At 43.9% G+C, this 20589-nt stretch overlaps 1 protein-coding gene and 1 long non-coding RNA gene across 7 annotated transcripts in view; one reads left to right on the top strand and one right to left on the bottom strand.

Moving 5' to 3' along the window:
* The window catches only part of LOC136166497 (uncharacterized), a 72656-nt gene that overhangs the window by 16212 nt on the left and 35855 nt on the right, over positions 1 to 20589 (bottom strand). For 2 of the 6 annotated variants that reach the window (XR_010662925.1, XR_010662929.1), the window contains exons 1-3: positions 10134 to 12252; positions 8606 to 8776; positions 7970 to 8129 (exon numbers count right to left, since the gene is read on the bottom strand). This is a non-coding gene — a long non-coding RNA (uncharacterized lncRNA). Of the gene's footprint in view, positions 1 to 7969; positions 8130 to 8605; positions 8777 to 10133; positions 12253 to 20589 lie in introns of those variants that run through there. The other 4 variants (XR_010662930.1, XR_010662926.1, XR_010662927.1 and 1 more) reach the window with 3 other exon arrangements.
* The window catches only part of ALPK2 (alpha kinase 2), a 128956-nt gene continuing 115397 nt past the window's right edge, over positions 7031 to 20589 (top strand). Inside the window, exon 1 of the mRNA XM_065932821.1 lies at positions 7031 to 7289. The gene's annotated coding sequence lies outside the window, so the exon portion shown is untranslated. The remainder of the gene's footprint in view (positions 7290 to 20589) is intronic.

Below are 20589 nucleotides of genomic sequence, written 5' to 3'. Positions count from 1 at the left end.
TCCAATTTTTTCAGATCCAAGTGAATGTGTTTGGTATTGTCTGTCTCTGTCGTTACAGCCATCCTACCGGGGATGTAGTGGCATCTCATTATGCTCTTCATTTGTATTCCCTTAACAATCAACGGTGTTGAGCATTCTTCCATGTGCTTTTTAGCCATTTGTGTATTTTATTTAGTTCAATGTCTAGTCAATGCTTTTGTCCATTTTTGTAGTTGGGTTATTTGTCTTTCTACTGTTGAGTTTTGAGAGATTTCAATAATATATACATTTCAAGTATACATATATATATAGATTAAAGAATATATATAATATGTTATCATAAATAAATAAATAAATAAATATAAAATGGTTTGCCCTGTATCCCAGTCTGTCCTTTAAAACAAAGTAGTGTATGTCCTTTAAAACAAAGGAATTTTTAATTTTAATAAAACTTAATTTCCCAATTTTTTTTATGGATTGTGATATTGGTGTCAGAAAAAACATCAATTTGATGCTTTTGAACTATGGTGTTGGAGAAGACCCTTGAGAGTCCCGTGGACTGCAAGGAGATTCAACCAGTCCATCCTAAAGGAGATCAGTCCTGGGTGTTCATTGGAAGGACTGATGCTGAAGCTGAAACTCCAATACATTGGCCACCTGGTGTGAAAAGTTGACTCATTTGAAAAGACCCTGATACTGGGAAAGATTGAAGGCAGGAGAAGGGGACAACAGAGGATCAGATGGTTGGATGGCATCACCGACTCAATGGACATGAGTTTAAGTAAACTCCAGGAGCTGGTGATGGACAGGGAGGCCTGGCGTGCTGCAGTCCATGGGGTTGCAAAGAGTCGGAAATGACTTAGCAACTGAGCAACAACAACCAGTCAAGAATGTCATCAGTTCAGTTCAGTTGCTCAGTCGTGTCCGACTCTTTGTGAATCCATGGACTGCAGCACGCCAGGCCTCCCTGTCCATCTTGTATGACCAACAAGAATGTCATAGAGACTTGCTATTAGTACCCAAAGTTGAGATTTTCTCAACCATAAATGCTTCTCATATTGTTACATGAGCAATCAAACTGTGATATTCAGAGCATTAAAATGACTGTCTACATTGTCTATCTTTATAGTTGCTTTTAAGTGAGAAGATTTTCTAGCCTCCTCATTGAGTCATAGTAGAAAGACCCAACTGCAATTTCATTCTTTTTTTTAATGGGGGAAAAAAATCTACTCTTTAAACCAAAACCCTATTATTGTACCTATACCTGCATCACTCTCTTAGTGGTGAAGGGTGGAAGCCCCTAAAGTACCAAGGAAACTGAGAATCCTCGATATCTGGGTTAAGGAAAAAGGCACAAATTGATCCTAGTGTTATTTTGCAGTAGCTCAGTCATGTCTGACTCTTTGCAACCCCATGGACTGTACCACACCAGGCTACCCTGTCCTTCACCATCTCCTGGAATTTGCTCAAACTCATGTCCGTTGAGTCGGTGATGACATCCAACCTTCTCACCCTCTGTTGTCGCCTTCTCCTCCTGTCTTCAGTCTTTCGCAGCATCGGGGTCTTTTCCAATGAGTCAACTCTTCACATCAGGTGACCACAAGTATTGAAGCTTCAGCTTCAGCAACAGTATTTCCAGTGAATATTCGAGGTTGATATCCTTTAGAATGGACTGGTTTGATCTCCTTGCAATTCTAGTGACTCTCAAGAGTTTTCTCCAGCAGCATAGTTCGAAAGCATTTACTATCCAGCTCTCACATCTACACATGACTACTGGAAAAACCACAGCTTTGACTAGATGGACCTTTGTTGACAAAGTAATGTCTCTGCTTTTTAATATGCTGTCTAGGTTTGTCACAGCTTTTCTTCCAAAAACAAGCATCTTTTAATTTCATGGCTGCAGTCACCGTCCACAGTGATTTTGCAGCCCAAGAAAATAAAGTCTGTCACTGTTTCCCCATCTATCTGCCATGAAGTGGTCCAGTACATTAGTGTACATTACTACTCTCTACTCTGCCATGGGGTAGTATGGGGTAGTGGAAAAGTGCATATAGAGACAGGGCTTTATAAGCTAAGGAAGAAACCACAAGAAAAAGATTGCTTTTTAAAGATTGTGGTTAAAAAATAACATAAAAATTTTCACATTAACCATTTTTAAGTGAGCAATGTAGTAGTGGTAAGTATATTCACACTGTTGTCAAATAACTCTTTAAAACTTTTTCATCTTGCAAAACTGAAACCCTGTACCCTTAAAAAAAAAAAGCAACTCCCCTTTCCTCCTTCCTGCACAGCTTTTATTAAATAAAAATTCATAGCTTCTACATTTCAAGACTTCACAAATTCATAACGTCTATGTGTCAAAACCACCAATTGGAAGATAGAGCCTATTTGTAGCAAATTATATATGAAGTGTTTTTAATATGTGCAAAAGGAAAACACTCAGTGAGCAAAGTTGACCCCGGAAATTGAAAATTTAACTCATGAAAGAAGGTCCAAAGAACTTGTAAAACACTACTTAACCTCATTGGCAATCGAAGAAATTCTGCTTCTAAGATTGGCAGAAACGTTGTCAGTGGTAGCGTTCAGGGCCAAGAGTTACTAGTCTCAAAGTAAGATGGGCGGGCTCACTCATGCTGGTGGAGACAAAACGAAGTACAACTGACGGAGTTTTGTTTGGCAGTATATTTCAAAACCTTAAAATATTTGTAACTTTTGACCCATCAGTGCCACTTTTAACATCCTGTCCTTAGACTAGAGTGATGTGCCCAAAGATTTATTTACAATAATGTGTATCACACCATGGTTTATAAAAGCAAAAATGTATAAGCGACCTAAATATCTAGGATTGGAACACTGGCCACAGAAGGTAGTATAACACATTCATCTGACAGAACAGTATGTAGGCTAAAGAATTCTTAACGAGAGGCCCATGTTAATTAAAAAAACACGACAAACGAACAAGAGAAAAGAAAGCATAAAAAATGCGCAAAGGGAAAATAAAAGAGCAGAAAGAGATACACCAAAATGGTGGTTATCTTTGGGTTGTGGGAGATTTGAAAATTTTTAAATAAAAATATTAGAAGTTTTTAGTAACGAGTATTACTCTTACAATCAGAGGGAAAACCTTAAAATGAAACTTTTATAAAATACTTAATATACATACCATACACAAATATTTTTAAAAATTTAAATTTCCAGACACCAATCAAGTAATTTATTTGACTTAGTATTTGTGAAATTGGGCCTAGGGCTCAATCTATAAATTTGTAAAAATTGATATTTCCTCCTGTTCTGACAGTTGTAATACTTTTTTTAGTGGCTGTTTTAAAGTGAAACTGAAGCATAGGAATAACTGTGCTAGAATCTTATCACAGAGGTTGGGTTGTTGTTTTTTTTTTCGGATACGTAGACTGTCATACAGAGAGAAATTGAATTTTAACCTGGTTTTGATACTTGCGGTTTTAGGTAGCTGTAATAGGTACTTTAGGAACAAGATGTGTTGAGCACTTCTTTAAAAAAAATTTTTTTTTTTAAATTTTATATTGGAGTATAGTTGATTTACTAGAGAAGGAAATGGCAACCCACTCCAGTATTCCTGCTTGGGAAATCCCAGGGACAGAGGAGCCTCGTGGACTATAGTCCAGGGGGTCACAGAGTCTGACACGACTGAATGTGCACGTAGTTGATTCACAACGCTTTGTTAGTTTCAGGTACACATATACATATACCTATTCTTTTTCAGGTTCTTTTCCCATTTAGATTATCACAGAATATTGAGTAGAGTTCCCTGTGCTATCGAGTAGGTCCTTGTTGATTATTCTATATATGGTACTGTGTACATGTTAATCTTAAACTCCTAATACAGTAGCAGTTTCCCCTTGTCTTATACAGTGCTGTTATTTTATGCTATTTTTATTTATTTATTTACTGTTTTTGACCACATCCCATGGCATGTGGGATCCTTGTTGCCCGACCAGGGATCAAACCTGTGCTCTGTGCCTTGGAAGCATGGAGTCTTAACCACTGCACTGCCAGGGAAGTCTGGATTAAACACTTCTGTACGGTGTGCTGTGAACATCGCTAGTTCTTTCGCTTCTGCACTTGAGGGAAAGGAATCCTTGTGGAGCTGACCTACTTAAGTGACTCCGTGCGCTCAGTTGCTCAGTTGTGTCTGACTCTTTTTCAATTGCAAGACTGTAGACCGCCAGACTCCCCCGTCAAAGGAACTTTCCAGACAAGAATACTGGAGAGGGTTGCCATTTCCTCCTCCAGGGGATCTTCCCGACCCAGGGACGGAACCCACATCTCCTTCCTTGGCAGGTGGATTCTTTACCCACTGAGCACCCCAGGAAGCCCAAGTGACCTGAGCGCCTAGCAGCTGTTTAATATACAGGGAATGGAATGAAGGTTGCAAAGGCCTGATTCAGGTCACGTCCACGAAACAAGGAACCACACATACTGCAGAAGGTCTGAGAATCCCTGGACCCTGGATGGGGATGAAGCGCTGCTTTCCATGGTGGGGGAACTTTCCCCACACAGCTCCCTGCAAGCCGGACTGACCTGCTCAGTTCCAGCTTGGCCCAAGGACCCTGGCAGAAAATCTGATCTGACCTGACATGTGGTTGGTACCAAAGCTCAGCCAAGAATGTGCTATGCTGGGAAGGGCATCCGTCACTCAGACCGCTAGACTCGAGCATTCAAAGACCTCCTGTGCCAGGAGGGATAAAGTGAGCGATAAATCCCTCAGGGACCAATCCAAGCCCAAGTTATGTGAGCAGAGAGCAGCTAAAGGACCCTCTGGATTTGCTTGAAATGTTCAGACATGTTGGAAACTGACTAGATCCCCTTCCCCAGAGGCCCAAAGCAGCCAGTGCATCACACGGCACCCATTCATTCCACATGCCGAGAAACTAAAACAGCCTCAAAAGCCTTTCAGAGAAGCAGTTAAATGGCATCTGATAAAGAATACACTTGCAGCTCTACTCCTTAGATGAAAAGCCTCTCACGTTAAGAGAGTTTTTTTCCTTCTCCTGCAGCTTTAGATAGAGTTCACTTAACCATTTCTTCTATTCCATACTACTTCACTTGATATGATGCCAAACATTTTTAGGTCTTTATTTTTAATCACAAAGTCACGTATTTCTGATGGTATGCGAGAGACACAAATATGTGCCTTCCTTTTTTCTCTTCAACTTCCCTCCTTCTATCCCTTCTCCTTTGGATAATCATAAAAAATTCACAACAGTGACCTGGCCTGAGTTTAATACCAACATCAGAAATTCTATGGCTGCAAGCTAATGAGATGGCTAATCCACAATGTGTGTGTGTGTGTGTGTGTGTGTGTGTGTGTGTATCCAGGCAAGAATACTGAGTGGGTTGCCATTCCCTTCGCCAGGGGATCTTCCTGACCCAGGGATCGAACCCGAGTCACCTGAGCTGCAGGGAGATTCTTTTCCATCTGAGCCACGGGGGAAGCCCCATATATATATTTAAATTCTTTGCTCCTTAAATTTGTTTTGCTAGGAGGTGGATGATAGAAGTTGAGGGAGCTTATCTTTCAAATTGTTTGTGAAGACCAAAATTAAATTTCATAATGAGTGTCAACTTTTCCATTTAAGAATTCCCAGGCAACTCTTCTTTCAAGATCACATCACATTTATCTACTCTGTTGGGTTTATCCTGTCCTGCTGTGTGTGATAACATTTACTTTTTTATCGTCACAACCTCTTTCTCTCTTCACTGTCACCTTAACGTTATTTCCTCTTATCTGGAAATGACCTTCTGCTGTGAAGAGGATCAGGCTTTAAATAAAACCAGTGGATAGCCACATTCACAAATACTTGGTGATTTCTACATTCTGTTGCAGTTCGTGGAAGCGTGTTCCCCAAGAGATAGTCATTATTTTAAAGTCTCTGAACTTTCAGTATCTTTCTTCTCAAATGAAGGTAAAGTGAAATAAACAAAACACATCAACAGTACCCTTGATACCTAAAAACTTAGGCGATGTTTTTTCATCTTGTGAGAAGTTACATTCCATCCAAGTATAGCGATGCACACACTGCTGTGTTAAACAATTTGCTTTTGAGGATTATGATGCTCAGCAGGGAGTGTATATTTGCAGTTGTGTCCCTTTCAAAGTCACCCACTTGAAGCTGCTAATTTTAGCCGTGAGTCTCATAAGAGGTTTCCGTCTAAGCTGTCAGTTTCCAGGTACGGTGCATTAAAATACTTTTGCAAAGAGGCAAAGTGGTTACACAGTGATACTTCTGGATTTTTCTATGTTCTTTCTTGGAACTGGGCAAAATTCAAGAAGAGAAATGCCCACGTTACAAAACCCACGTTACAAAATCTTGACAGCAAGAACGATTCTTGACAATTTGAAAAAGCAAACGAACAAACCAGGGCTCATGGCAATTCTTCTCTGGATTTCTTCTGGTCTTCCTCTCTTTTCTTCTTACTCTGGCAACCAACGTAGGCAGAGAGAGAAGGTGCACGTGTGTGCATGTGTGAGTGTGTGTGTATGAGAGAGAGGGGTGTTTGGGGGCAAGGAGGGGACCCCTGGGGGAGCAGGGTGGAGCCTGCCTTCCTGAGGCTTCTGCCTTTCTCAGAGAGCTTCAGAGAGCGATGGCGATGCCAGTTCTAAATAAATAACAGATGACTCTCATTTTTCGCCCGCCCTCCTCCCTGCCCCTCCCCCGACTCTCGGTTTCCTATGTGTCTCAAGTGCCTGATGGCCTTGGTGGGACAGCTGCCGGTGCCCCTGTGGCCTTCGTCACCTTATCAGGCAGCGGGGTCCTGCTTCTCTGAGACGGGCACCTGAACCTGAGGGCTGGCACGGGCTCTGCCCAGCGTGGCTGTCCCTGAGCCATCGGGGACAGCTCGTCTGCGTTTCGTCAGCTCGCCCGGGGCTGCGTTTCGCCAGGTCCCCCTGCCAGGGCCTCCTGGGCAGCGTCAACAAGGGTCACACCTTCTGCAGAAACAGCCCTCAAGTTTCATCACTGTGATGCTAAAAAATATTCTCCAGCTTCAGCACTGACCTAGCTCATTCAGGGGCAGGGGAAAACAAAAAACATGCTCTTCTTCCAGAACGTCCCTGGGCACAGAATTTTCCCTCTTAGGAAGACAGGAGCTTTATTGGAAGCAGACCCAACTGAGCTTTGAAAAACTTGGGAAAAGACCCCGAACCCTGTCACTCCAGCGTGTCCCCGTCCCGGGAACAGGGACGTGCACTCAATGCCTGGCACACAGTCTGGGGACCCGCAGCCGAGCTGGCCCTCCTGACACGCCTCCTGGACAGAAAGTATTGAAAAGTAAGTATCTAGGCTCTGGTTTGGCTGTGCTTTACATATGCCGTTGTTTACAGTTTCTGCAAAAGGGAACTGAGCCCCTTGTTTCTTTAGGAACTGGAACCAGATGAAATGAGTAGGGTCCACAGAGCATGCTTGGGTACATTGCAGGGTTTTCAAGTGGCCAAATGCTCTTTTTTTTTTTTTTTTTTTAAAGACCAGTTGGGCTTGACAGCCATTTTAAAAGATTCTTTCACCTCATGGCTATCTCAATAATTAGAAAAAAATAAACGTTAAGGATGAATGAAAAGAATGATTTGTGAAGGCTTTGCAAAGAAAAATACCGTGAAAATCTGAGGTAACGGCCCAGGTGACGCAGCCCCCTCGGTACTTCTGCCTGACATATTTGAGTGTTTCAGTCGAAAGTTACTCCTTTTGTGGGAATAACTTTGAGAAGGGACACAGCGGTCCCTTGTCTGATGACAGCAATGAAAGCTGCTGCAAAGCTACCAGGCATTTCAAAACGGCCGGTGCAAACAGTCACTGAGTCTTTGAAACTGGTTTTCTTTCCTTTTTTAAAAACTGGTGTGAGAGCATTTGAGATCCACCCTCTTAATGTGTGTTTAAGTGTACAAAACAGTATTGTTAAAAAAAAATAAAGCAAACAAAACCAAAATGGAAGAAAAAGAAAACAGTATTGTTACCTGTAGGCATGACGCTGTACTTGAGTTTCTAACCAGGATGTTTTTGAAAACTGAAGGCAAAAAGTCATCCCCAGAAAGACCGATGAAACAGCAGCACGGTCACATTTTGAGGAACACATCCGAACTCAAAGCACTGATGGAGGCTGTCAGTTACAGACATCTGGCCGTCATTTAAAAATAGATAAGAGCGGCCTTCAGAGCTGCTGCCGATCTAATTCCCTTCCACAGCCTTCTCCTCAGGTGAAGGTGGCCCCTCATTTTCAAATGACGAGTAAAGCAGGAATGGTCTACCGGCAACACCCGTCAAGGGGAGATCGAACCAGCGCCTACGCCGCTGGGCTTCTGAACCGAAACCCCGGGTGTTGTGAGCCGCCTTCTGAATGCGCGGAGGGACAAATCCTGTCTCAAAAGCCACTGATGGCCGAGAAGCATGATCAGATCTTGGAAATCCAGATTTAAAACAAATTTAAATGGATTTCATTTCCCAAACTCCATTGTCCTTTGAAGTTTTTTTGCAAAACATGCAGTCACAATTGGGAGAAAATTTTAGGTAGGGAGGAATTCCTAATTCTCATCATTTTGAAAAGACACCTCCTCCCAATTTAATTTACTTTCCATCACCCCACACACACTTACCTGTAGTTATCAGCCTGTGGTAGGAGGATGTCACTGAGTGTCCTAATCCGGATAGAGGTGCAGGAAGCAGAGTGGGGCTGAGGAGTCAAGTCCAGGCTCAGGAGGCAGGGTTTGGAACCAGATCCCGACTTAAGCACAGTTTCCAGCCGGTCTGAACTCCAGTGATCTCACCTGTAAATGGCAATAACAACATCCACCTTAACAGGACTGACGGGGGAATTACACTAGCAAATATACCTAAAGTGTCTGTCAAATCGTAATGTCTCCACAAAGACTAGTTCCTACCCTTGGTTAATTAACAACCTTCTGTCTCTCTTTGCTTGTCTCATACTGTTAAAAACAAACAAACAAACAAACAAACTCTGGGACATGGTGAAGGACAGGGAAGCCTGGCATGCTGCAGTCCATGGGGTCGCAGAGAGTCTGACACGACCGAGGGACTGAACAACAACTCTCTCTTTGCTAAAATTTCAGACTGCTTTCCTAACATAAACTATCCAAGTAATAGAAATGGCACATGTTTGACACCAGGGCAATGATTAAACGAAAACAACATAGACATTTAGATATTTTGAAGAAAATCCTATACTTGAAAACATTCAAGAGCAAAAGAAAAAAGATTATATTTTAGAATGCATCTGCAATAAGTAAGAAAAACTATTTTTTGCCTGAAAATGGTTGATAGGGTATGTGCTGTCTAAAAAGCAAAGTCGAGATTCATCAGCATCATCTAATGGTGCTGTTTAATACATATTTGTGCCATATTTAAATGGGAGTTTTCATGAATCCATAGACGTGGAACGTAAAGGTATATCTATGTATATAGGTGATGTCTGTGATTAGTATGGAAACTCTGGCACAAACGCATCTTCCCTCAAAGATTATAGCTGAGTCTTGCACCGCTTCCCTTTTGGGACTAGACGTGGGTACCGTAGAGTGGTCGGATTGGGATTCAGGGTGAGGATGCTCAGAAATGAACCTGCATTGTGGGACTCAGTGGAGACGGTCGCTGGTGGGGGGTGGGGGCGATCTCAGGAGCCATGCCTGGGATTTCAAGGTTGGTGATGAAGGTTCCTAGTGAACAGGGTGCTTCTTTATTTTGGAGTGAGGGCGAGACAGGCCCAGAGGGATGGAGCAGACAAGATCACAAGCAGTTGTCATGGAAGGGCTCCAAAGCGCTGTACCCATGTCTTTATTATTTTCCCCTGGTCTTTTTTTTTTTTTTTTTAAGTTTTTGTTATAGTTGTTTTACAGTGTTGTGTTAATTTCTGTTAACAGCAAAGTGAATCGGCTATACATATACACATATTTCCTGTTTTTTGGATTTCCTTCCCATGTAGGTCACCAGAAAGCATCAAATAGAGTTCCCTGTGCGGCACAGCAGACTCTCATTGGATAGCTATTTTATACATAGCCCTTGTGGTCTTGACTGAGATCTCCCACAGCTTGTGTCCAGGCATCTCAGGGTTTCTGGATAAATTCTTTGCTTGAGTTACCAATAGGCTTGTAAGGAACCTTGTTAACTTACACTTAATTCTGCCCCAAATTCAGAAACATAAAGAAACTTGGAAGAACGTGATCATGTCTTCTTAGGAGGCAAAAATGAAAGGACAAATGTCCAACTGTGTGAGAGAAAAGAGCATTAGAAAGTGTTTGGAGCCTTCATTGAGGTTTCCGCCCATGTATGCCCACCTGACCACCCTCCAGGAGACTTTGGACAAGCAGGGCAAAGAGACGGACACGGGTTGAAGAGCTGGACTTCAAGCTCTTGAAGTTCTGGACTGTCCACTCCTGAGCACAGATCACCTAGCCCCCAGGGCCATTTCCTCCATGGCTGCTACCAGCAGACCCGGGGCTGCCCAGCTCACCTTGACTCACTTGGTCTTCAGTCCTGCTCTTAGAAAACCAGGGTCGTTCACTCCTCAGCCAGTTTAAGAGCCTCCTCTAGTCCCGTAGTTCTCAAACTTCAAAGTGCAGCAGAATCTAGAGAGCTTGTAAAGACACATTTTCCTGGGTCCCACCCCCAGAGTTTCTGATTCTGAAGGTCCCAAGTATTTGCATTTCTGGTAAGTTCCCAGGTGAGGCTGGCAGTGTGGTCCAGGGACCAGCACTTTGAGACCCACTTTAGCCATTTCTTTGGCCTGTAACTCCTGCCCTGGTTCATTTCAAACACTAACCTTGCCTACTTCTCATATGCAGAAGGCTAAGCCACAATAAGCAACAGCTGTGGAGAACACAAAAAATAAACCCATCAAGCATCCTGCAGGCAAACAGCCTGCTGAGAAGTGTGTCTGCTGGTGAAAGTGAGTGTGGGGAGGAGGAGGTGAGCAGTCCGTTATTTGGGAGGGGCTGCTTTTTCCCGCTTAGGTTAGGGGTTCATCACTTAGGAGTGCGCTGTTTTTACCAGCTGAGGCTAGCGGGGTGGTTTCAAGGACAAATCAGCACTTATGGTGGAGTTTGAAACTGGTGGGATTTGCATATACAGAAATGGAAGGTGGTCTCATTCTGTAAAGGAAACAATAACAACAACAACAACAAAACCCCCAAACAAAGCATGAATGGCAGGAAGAGACAAGATGCCAATGGAAATGGAAGTTCATTAGGTTGGTTTGGTTAGTTGTCCCTAGAACTTTCTTAGACAAGCACTCTTTGATTAAGCCATCTAATCTTAAAACCTTAATTGTCTATAATCCTTCTGTCTATAATCTGGTTAAGGTATGTCCACGTAGATCCTGAGAATGGAGGGCTAATGGTAGGGATTTCAAACACCATGGCCAGGGAGGGGGAAGGACGGATGCATCTGTGTACTTTCTGGAACATCAAAAGTCAAAAACAGCAATCAAGACAGTGGAATTAAAAATCAGCTCTTCTTGCTCCCCCAACTATAAAGTCCAAGAAGTGTGGTTGGGTCACCAGCTCTGGTCTCTGCACTTCTGGAGACTCTGCTGTTTTGTTTGCTTTGGTTTCAACCTCAGGCTGACTTTCTCAGTCTTATCTGGTATCAGCCTCCCTTGGGGTCTGCATGCTTTGTTTTTCCTGGTTAGAGGACAGGGCAAAAGACTTCAGCTTTCCACTGATTGGATAACCATGGAACTTTCTGCAGAAAGCCATGTGCTGATTGGCTTAGACCGTAGTGAACCAGTCACCCAGCAGGAGTACTTGATCAGTTTAGACCCATCAGAGCCTTCAGAGCAGGGAGGGTGCAGTCTAGCTCACCCCCCAGCAGGTCTCAGTGACGGGAGAGGCAATGAAGTCAGGGAGAAAGCAAGTGGCCTCTTGGGGAGATTTTGGACATTTTACAGAAAGGCCTCTAAAGTCATACCATCTCCTCCCTTAGGCTTAAGTTTGGCTGCTGTTGCTGCTAAGTTGCTTCAGTCATGTCCGACTCTGTGCGACCCCATAGACGGCAGCCCACCAGGCTCCCCCGTGCCTGGGATTCTCCAGGCAAGAACACTGGAGTGTGTTGCCATTTCCTTCTCCAATGCATGAAAGTGAAAAGTGAAGTGAACTCGCTCAGTCGTGTCCAACTCTTAGCGACCCCATGGACTGCAGTCCACCAAGCTCCTCCGTCCATGGGATTTTCCAGGCAAGAGTACTGGAGTGGGGTGCCCTTAGGCAGCAATTCACTCTTCAAAGATTTAGGATGTGCTCACTTAGTTGTGTCCGACTGTTTGTGACCTCATGGACTGGAGTCTACCAGGCTTCTCTGTCCATGAGATTTCCCAGGCGGGAACGCTGGAGTGGGTTACCATTTCCTTCTCCAGGGGACCTTCCTGACCTGCATCTCCTGCTTGGCGGGTGGATTCTTTACCACGGAGACACCTGGGAAGCCCTTCTACAAAACCGTTCTGTTCTTGAATGGAATGGACTGCTGGGCATGAAGCTCCTTCTCTCTAAGGCATACTTTACTGGGGAAAAAAAAATCAGATAAAGAATGATTTTAAAAGTTCTTCAGAAAACAAGTAGAGGCAAAAATAAAAAGTTTTCTCCTAAGCCCCTCTAACTGGCTATGTTGAGGAGGATGGTAGGAGGTGGCTGAGCTAATATTGACAGTCTCCACACATAATGGTTTTCTCAGCTCCGGCTCACCGAGAGATGGTTGGTTCAGCATAATTAATGCAGGCTCAGCTCATTACCCCAGAGGCAGTGTTATTCTTGCCCATTACAGGGCAGGGTGTGGGACAGAGGAGAAATGGACATCTCCCAGGTCCTCCCCAACACTGGTTGCTGCCTCAGATTCCACGGGATGTCAGCTCTCGTCCATCTGTAATAAGCAATCTCCAAAGAGACTGAAGACTCCAAAGAGGGATGACTCTGGGGGTTGCTCTGGGGTTTTTGTTGCTGGGAAGGTGAGTTCAAGGACTCAGGGAGCCTGGGAGAATGTGGAGGCCCAACCGGAGAGGGGCTTTCTTCACCATGTGTGTTCTCAGCAATGACCTTGATGACACATGCCTAGATCAGACACAGCAGTTCACCTCATCCAACTTCAAACCACAATATTTTAACCAGTTAATTCACTGAAGTTTGTCATTTTACAGCACCGTGATGTGTATTTACGTGCTAAGTTGCCTCAATCGTGTCTGACTCTTTGCGACCCCATGGACTGTAGCCTGCCAGGCTCCTCTGTCCAAGGGATTCTCCAGGCAAGAATACTGGAGTGGGTTGCCATGCCCTCCTCCAGGGGATCTTCCCGACCCAGGGATTGATCTTCATCTCTTATGTCTCCTGCATTGGCAGGCGGGTTCTTTACCTCTAGCGCCACCTGGGAGGAGAAGGAAATGGCAACCCATTCCAGTGTTCTTGCCTGGAGAATCCCAGGGACAGAGGAGCCTGGTAGGCTGCTGTCTATGGGGCTGCACAGAGTTGGACACGACTGAAGTGACTTAGCAGCAGCAGCAGCCACCTGGGAAGCCCACCCTGTGAGTTTGTGGCATCGCGATCTTTGCCCTTTGCGCTTTGCCCTGAGGGAGGAGGACAAAGATAAGAAAGGCAGAGGGATGTATCCTTTCAACATAATATGGTGGTGGGAATTAGAATCTAGCAACCTGGATTCTGCCCACTAACAAGGTTCGTGACCTTGAAAAAGTCGTTTGACCCGCCTGGGTTTCAGGGGTGCTTTTCAATTATAAAATCAAAAGAGTTATTCAACTTTGTTACAGGTCTTACTAACTTTGAGCTGGTTTTTTTTTTTTTTTTTTTAACCCTGCCTTAAAGGATTTCGAACTACCACAGATTTTTAAGGAGAGGGGAGTGGGAAGACAAAGTCCATCCTAAAAAAAAAAAAAGTTTGGAACAAACCCAGAGACAGCAAACAGCAGCCTCAGCCCAGTGTGTTGCTGATCTGTGTGCCCGGCACCCCGCTGGACGTCTAGAGGTGCTCACTATTAATATTTAGCAGCTGCGTTATACTTGTTTATTGTGTGTGCGTTAGTCGCTCAGTCGTCTCCGAGTTTTTGCAACCATATGGACTGTAGCCCGCCAGGCTGCTCTGTCCATGGGAATCTCCAGGCAAGAATATTGGAGTGGGTTGCCATTCCCTTTTCCAGGGATCTTCCTGACCCAGGGATCGAACCTGGGTCTCCCACATTGCAGGCAGATTCTTTACCCTCTGAGACTCCAGGGAAGCCCTGATATTCATTTATTAGGTAACATATATACATTTTAAATGGGCTTTCCCGAGGGCTCAGTGGTAAAGAATCTGCCTGTAATGCAGGAGATGCGTGTTTAATCCCTGGGTTGAGAAGATCCCCTGGAGGAGGAAACGGCAGTCCAGTCCAGTATTCTTGCCTGGGAAATCCCATGGACAGAGGACCCTGTCGGGCTACTGTCCAAAGCGTTGCAAATAGTCAGACATGACATAGCAACTGAGCATGTGTACATAAATTTAAACCATCCCAAAGGAAATGCAGAGACCCGCAGTGTTCTCAACTCGCGTCCCTTCCTTTCTCCAGATACTCAGACCTCTTCGCCAGGGGCAACCAGATTACCAGTTCCTTGTAATTTCTAAAATCATTGTGTGTATAAATAAACATATTATAATACTTACTCTTCCTTTTCTCACTTTGCAAGTGATAGAATACGCCACACTCTCTTTTATACTTTATCTTATTCAACAATGTATCTTGGAGATTATTCCATATTAGTGCATACAGAGATGCTCTATTCTTAAAAAAAAAAAAGAGACTTCCGTATTTGTTTATTTTTATTTTTTGGCTGTGCTGGGTCTTCGTTGCTGCACACGGGCATTCTCTAGTTGCGGCCCGTGGGGCTCTCTTTGCGGTGGTTGTTCTTGTTGTGGAGCGTGGGTTCCAGCGCGCTCCGGCTACAGTAGTTATAGGACATGGGCTCGGGTGCTGTGGTTCCCATGCTTAGTTGCTCCATGGCATGGGGGATCTTCTTGGTGTCTCTTGCATTGCAAAGGGGATTGTTTACCCCTTCCCTCCAGAGAAGCCTTATTCTTTTTTAATGCTCATTGCCGCTAGAAATTAAAAAAATTCCATTGTATAGATATACTGTAACTAGGTACTACTGATGGACATTTAGGGTACTTTCAGTCTTTTGCTATCACAAGCAATGCCACAGTGAATATTATTAGGTGTTTGTTTGTCTTCTTATCTCTATTTTAAAAATTAACTATATTGAGGGATGTTTTACACATTGTACAATTCACTCTAAGTGTTCGATTCAGTGATGTTGTTAAATTTATCAAGTTGCACAACCATTGTTATGGATGAATTTTAAACCATTTTTCTCACCTACCAAAGATTCCTTACGCAGATCAGTTGGAGATTCCGTAAAAGACGAAAGACAGAGCTACCATATGATCCTACAGTCCCGCTCCTGGGCATACATCCAGAGAAAAAATGGTCTGGAAGGATACATGCACCCGTGTTTGTTCCAGCACTATTTACAATACCCAAGACATGGAAGCAACCTAAATGTCCACCACAGAGGAATGGATGAAGAAGATGTAGAGTCTTTACTGAGTTTGTTGCAGTATTGCTTCGTTTTTATGTTCTGTTTTTTTTTTTTTTTTTTTTTTTTGGCCTCAAGGCATGTGGGATCTTATTTCCCCAACTGGGGATTAAACTTGTACCCCTTGCACTGGAAGGCACTGGAAATCTTAGACACTGGCCCACCAGGAAACTCCCATATGCAATAATATGGAGCTATTAGAAAGAATGAAACAGTGCCGTTTGCAGCAAGGTGGATGGACCTAGAGACCATCGTACTGAGTGAAATAAATTAGACAGAGAAGGACAAATATCACATGCTATTGCTTATATGTGGAATGTTAAAAAAATGAGCTTGTTTATTATTAACTTATTATTAACAAGTGGACCTATTTACAAAATAGAAACAGACTCACAGACTTAGGGAATGAACTTAAGGTTACCAAGGGGGAGTGTTGGGGTTAAAGATAGGGAGTTGGAGATGGACAGGTACACACTGCTATATTTAAAATGGATAACCAACAAGGACCTACTGTATAGCATGGGGAACTCTGCTCAATATTCTTCAATAACCTAAATGGGAAAAGAATTTGATAAAGAATAGGTATATTATAACTGAATCACTTTACCGTATACCTGAAACTATCACAACACTGTTCATCAACTATACTTCAGTATAAAATAAACAATTTAAAAAAGATTCCTCATGCACACTTATTGTTAAGTGGTGTTCTCCCCACTCCCCACCTCCAGCAATCCCTAATCTACTTTTGGTCTCAATAGCTTTCTTTGGACATTTCATATGAATGGAATCATATACTGTGTGATGTCTTGCTTCTGGCTTCTTTCACTGAGTGTAATGAGAATTCTTCTGAGGTTCATCTGTGTGGGACCATGTATCCTAGTTGGTTCCTTTTTATTATCCAGGGTATTTCATCATGTGGCTACACCACATTTTGTCTGTCAATTCACTAGTTGTATGTTTAGGTTGTTTCCCATGGACATTTAGGTTATTTCCAATTTTTGATTAGTATGAGTAATCTTGCTAAGAATATCTGTGTGCAAGTCTTTGTGTGGATATATGTTTTCACTTCTCTTGGGTATATAGATGCCTAGGAGTGGAATTTCTGGGTCTTCTGGTAAATTTGTGTTTTAAGTTTTTAAGAAACTAACTTCCAAGTTGTTTTCCAAAGCGTCTGTACCATTTAATATTCCCACTAGCCCTGTTTGAGGGTTGTTTTTTCCATAACCTCGCCCACATCTGACTTTCTGCTTTGTAATAGCCATTCTAGTGGGTGTGAAAAGCTATCTCATTGTGGTTTTAATTTGTATTTTCCTAATGACTGGTGATGTTGAGCATCTTTTCATGGGTTTATTTTTTATAATTTATTGTCTCTACTTCTCACATACAATCTGGAAAATCTTACCCAAGAGAGAGCACAACACTTGCGCTCCAACAAATCTGGACTCATAGCCCAGTTCTGCCCCTTGCAGTCAATGAGGAGTTAGGTTTGTTACATCAACTCTTTTGGGCTTCCCAGGTGGTGACTCAGTGGTAAAGAATCCGCCTGCCAAACAGGAGACATGAGTTCAATCCCTGGGTGGAGACGATTCCTTAAAGAAGGAAGTGGCAACCCACTCCAGTATTCTTGCCTGGGAAATCCCATGGACAGAGGACCCCAGTGGGCCTCAGAGGTTCGTGGGCCTGGAAAAGAGTCAGATACAACTTAGCAACTAAACAGGAGCAAAGCTTCCAAGTCATGATCTGTGAAAGGAGAAAGAACCCGTCTGGTAGTCTCACTGTGAGGATTAAATGAGACAGTGTGTATGAAGCGCCCAGCCTGGGGGCAGACACCCGGAAGGTACCCCAGACATGTTATAACTGTCTCTCCCTGCCTAGCTGGCCTCGCCCCTCCCCACCCCTAATTTCTAGAGCCCATCTTTGTGGGCTGCTTTAAGATAGTTCTTTCTTCGTCTGGCTGTGCCGGGTCATAGTTGAAGCACAGGGGATCTTCGGTCTTCATCGCAGCACAGAAGCTGTTTCCGTTGTGGTGTGTGAACTCCTCTTAGTTGCGGCATCTGGGATCTAGTTCCCTGACCAGGGATTGACTCCGGGCCCCCTGCAATTGGGAGCACAGAGCCTCAGCCGCCGGGCCACCAGGGAAGTCCTTGGAACCCATCTTTGGGAAGGGTGCTTTTCCCTAACGTGGGACTGGGCATTGAGTGACGGTGCGTGTGACAGCCAAGTCAGGAGTTACCGCCGACGGCAGGTTCAGGAACCCAACTGCTGCTGGACTAGGCTGTGTCATCGGGACTGACGCCTCCTGTCCCAGTGAGAAAGCTCTGGCAGCTGCCTTTCCTGCCCGTCCCAGAAGAGCCGGGTGCCCATTCTCCGCGTGTAGGCTCAGAGCGCTTCCCCGGCCCCTTGGGTGGACAGCAGCCTTCCTGCCGACAGCAGCCACGCCACCAGCTGCCTGTGTGGGGGCAGACTAGCCAAAATAAAGCTAGGCATCCGTCAAGGGCTTTAAACATCCGAAGAATCCTCCTACCACCTCCTAGCTGTTCTCCAGCAATGTGAGAGGATGACGTTTATAATTTCGCTGATGTTGAACCCAAAGCTCTTGGTAGCACTTCATCCTTAGTTTTTGGTATGCAATTCAGAAGAGCTTGCACCTACTCAGTTTTCCTAATAACTAAATGAGGTAGCTACTGCTATTCTCATTGTTTGACAGAGGAAAGAACCGAGAAAAAGAGAAGTTAAGCTCGTATGTGGCAGAGCTAAGATTTGAACCCAGAAACCTGGACCCTTTATCACCACATCCTTCTCCTATTCTGTTAAGGGTGCTGCCTATTCTGGCCTATCTGTCAAAATGGAATATGTGAATATTCTTACCCAGCAACTCCATTTCTTGTATTTAGCCTAGAGAACCACTTACATGCCCAAGGAGGCATGTCACTATTGTTTAGTCGCTCAGCTGTGTCTGACTTTTTGCGACCCTGTGGACTGTAGCCCACCAGGCTCCTCTGAAAATGGAATTTCCCAGACAAGAATACTGGAGTGGGGTACATTTCCTCCTCCAGGGGATCTTCCTGACCCAGGGATCAAATCTGAGTCTCCTGCCTTGCAGGCAGATTCTTTACTGGTGAACCACTGGGGAAGCCCAAGGAAGCGTGTACCAGGATGTTTTTTGAGACACATTTGTAAGTCTGAAAAACTCCAGCCAAGCTACACATCATCAACACAAGAACAGACAGACTAAGCATGGTATTGCTATTTTATGTGATACTGATATCATCAAGCACTAAAAAAAAAATGATGCAATCTGTAGTGGATTGAACTGACCTTGTAAGACTGCTGAAACTTGATAAGTAAGGTAAGCTAACTGCATGGCAAATATGTACAATTTAGTGATGTACATACATTAAGATTATATATGTATTTGTGTGTGCGTTTAGATGACTATGCATGTAAATGGATAGAAAAATGCCTGAAAGGAAAACAAGCCCTTCCTCTTACGAAACTTCTGAGATGGAGGATAGAGTTTGTGGGAAACCATTTTTTTGGTATATTTTACAGAATACAAGTGTCTGCATTTAGACTGTTTAATTAAAGGTAAGCAAAAATTTTAAAGAAGAAAGCAACTTGCTCTGGACAACACAGCTAAAATAACAGAAACATCAAATCTTGTGTTCATTCCAGTTGCCATCTGATCGCTCCAAGGGTGTCCGTGAACCACACCCTGCTAATTTCAGTAATTCGTTAGTTGTCCATCTCTAGCAGAGAATGATAGATCTGTCTTCAAGGGTTCTCACCTCCAGAGAAGCGAGGAAACCTGACCCACGGCCTGACTTAACTGTCCTTTTCTGAGCAGTCAGCCCCGTGGCTGGGACACATGGTGACTGGACCAATTACGTGAGTCAAGTAGCGTGTCTGTCAAGTGTTGTAAGCTGTGGGACTTCGCTGTCAGGGAGCCGTCACCTGGTTTAGAAATCATGGGTGGCACATAAGGTCTTTGACATCACCCCAACTCTTCCTGGGCTTCCCTGTGGCTCAGACAGTAAAGAATCTGCCTGCGATGCAGGAGACCCAGGTTCAAGCCCCGGCTCGGGAAAATTCCCCGGGAAAAGGGAAGAGTTACCCATTCTAGTATTCTTGCCTTGAGAGTTTCAACTCTTAGAGGTCTGATTTTGTCCTTTCTCCCCTCTCCATCCACAGCAGTGCCCCCCTGGGAATGGGAATAGTCTTGTCTTGTAAATTACTATTACAGGTGAATATTATACCAGGAGAAATCTTTAGACCTTAATTGGTATATCACTTAAAAAAAATCATGTGGTAACCCACAGCAGAAAACGGAGAAGGCAATGGCACCCCACTCCAGTACTCTTGCCTGGAAAATCCCATGGACGGAGGAGCCTGGTAGGCTGCAGTCCATGGAGTCGCGAAGAGTCGGACATGACTGAGGAACTTCACTTTCACTTTCACTTTTATGCATTGGAGAAGGAAATGGCAACCCACTCCAGTGTTCTTGCCTGGAGAATCGCAGGGATGGGGTCGCACAGAGTCGGACACGGCTGAACTGACTTAGCAGAAGCACAGCAGAAAAGGAAATCGATGAGATGAGTGAAGTCTTTCCTTAAAGTCTACTGATTACCGTCTTGAAAACCAATTATATAACAGATTCTTCCTTAGGCTATTTAGATACATTATTCTAATCCTTAGAGGATTAAGTGCTTTATAGGCAATAACTCATTTAGTCTTCACAACAACCTCTGAAGTATATGCAACAATTATGCCTCCATTTTACAGATGAGGAAACTGAGGTAGTCATGACATGCTTATTGAGTTAGGAAGATGTGGAGTCAGAATTTGAACTCAAGGTATCTGGCTCTAGGAGCTCTCACCCACCGATACTATGTTGCCACTCAAAAGTGACAAACGGAAAGGTTAGAACTAAAACTTCTGACCCCTAGTCCGCTGCTTTTCTTGGATGACCCTAATTATATGCCATGTCCAAATCAATATACTAGCTG

The sequence above is a fragment of the Muntiacus reevesi genome, chromosome 4, assembly GCF_963930625.1.
Source record: "Muntiacus reevesi chromosome 4, mMunRee1.1, whole genome shotgun sequence".
Classification (NCBI taxonomy): domain Eukaryota; kingdom Metazoa; phylum Chordata; class Mammalia; order Artiodactyla; family Cervidae; genus Muntiacus; species Muntiacus reevesi.
This window is presented reverse-complemented; position numbering and strand designations above follow the sequence as displayed.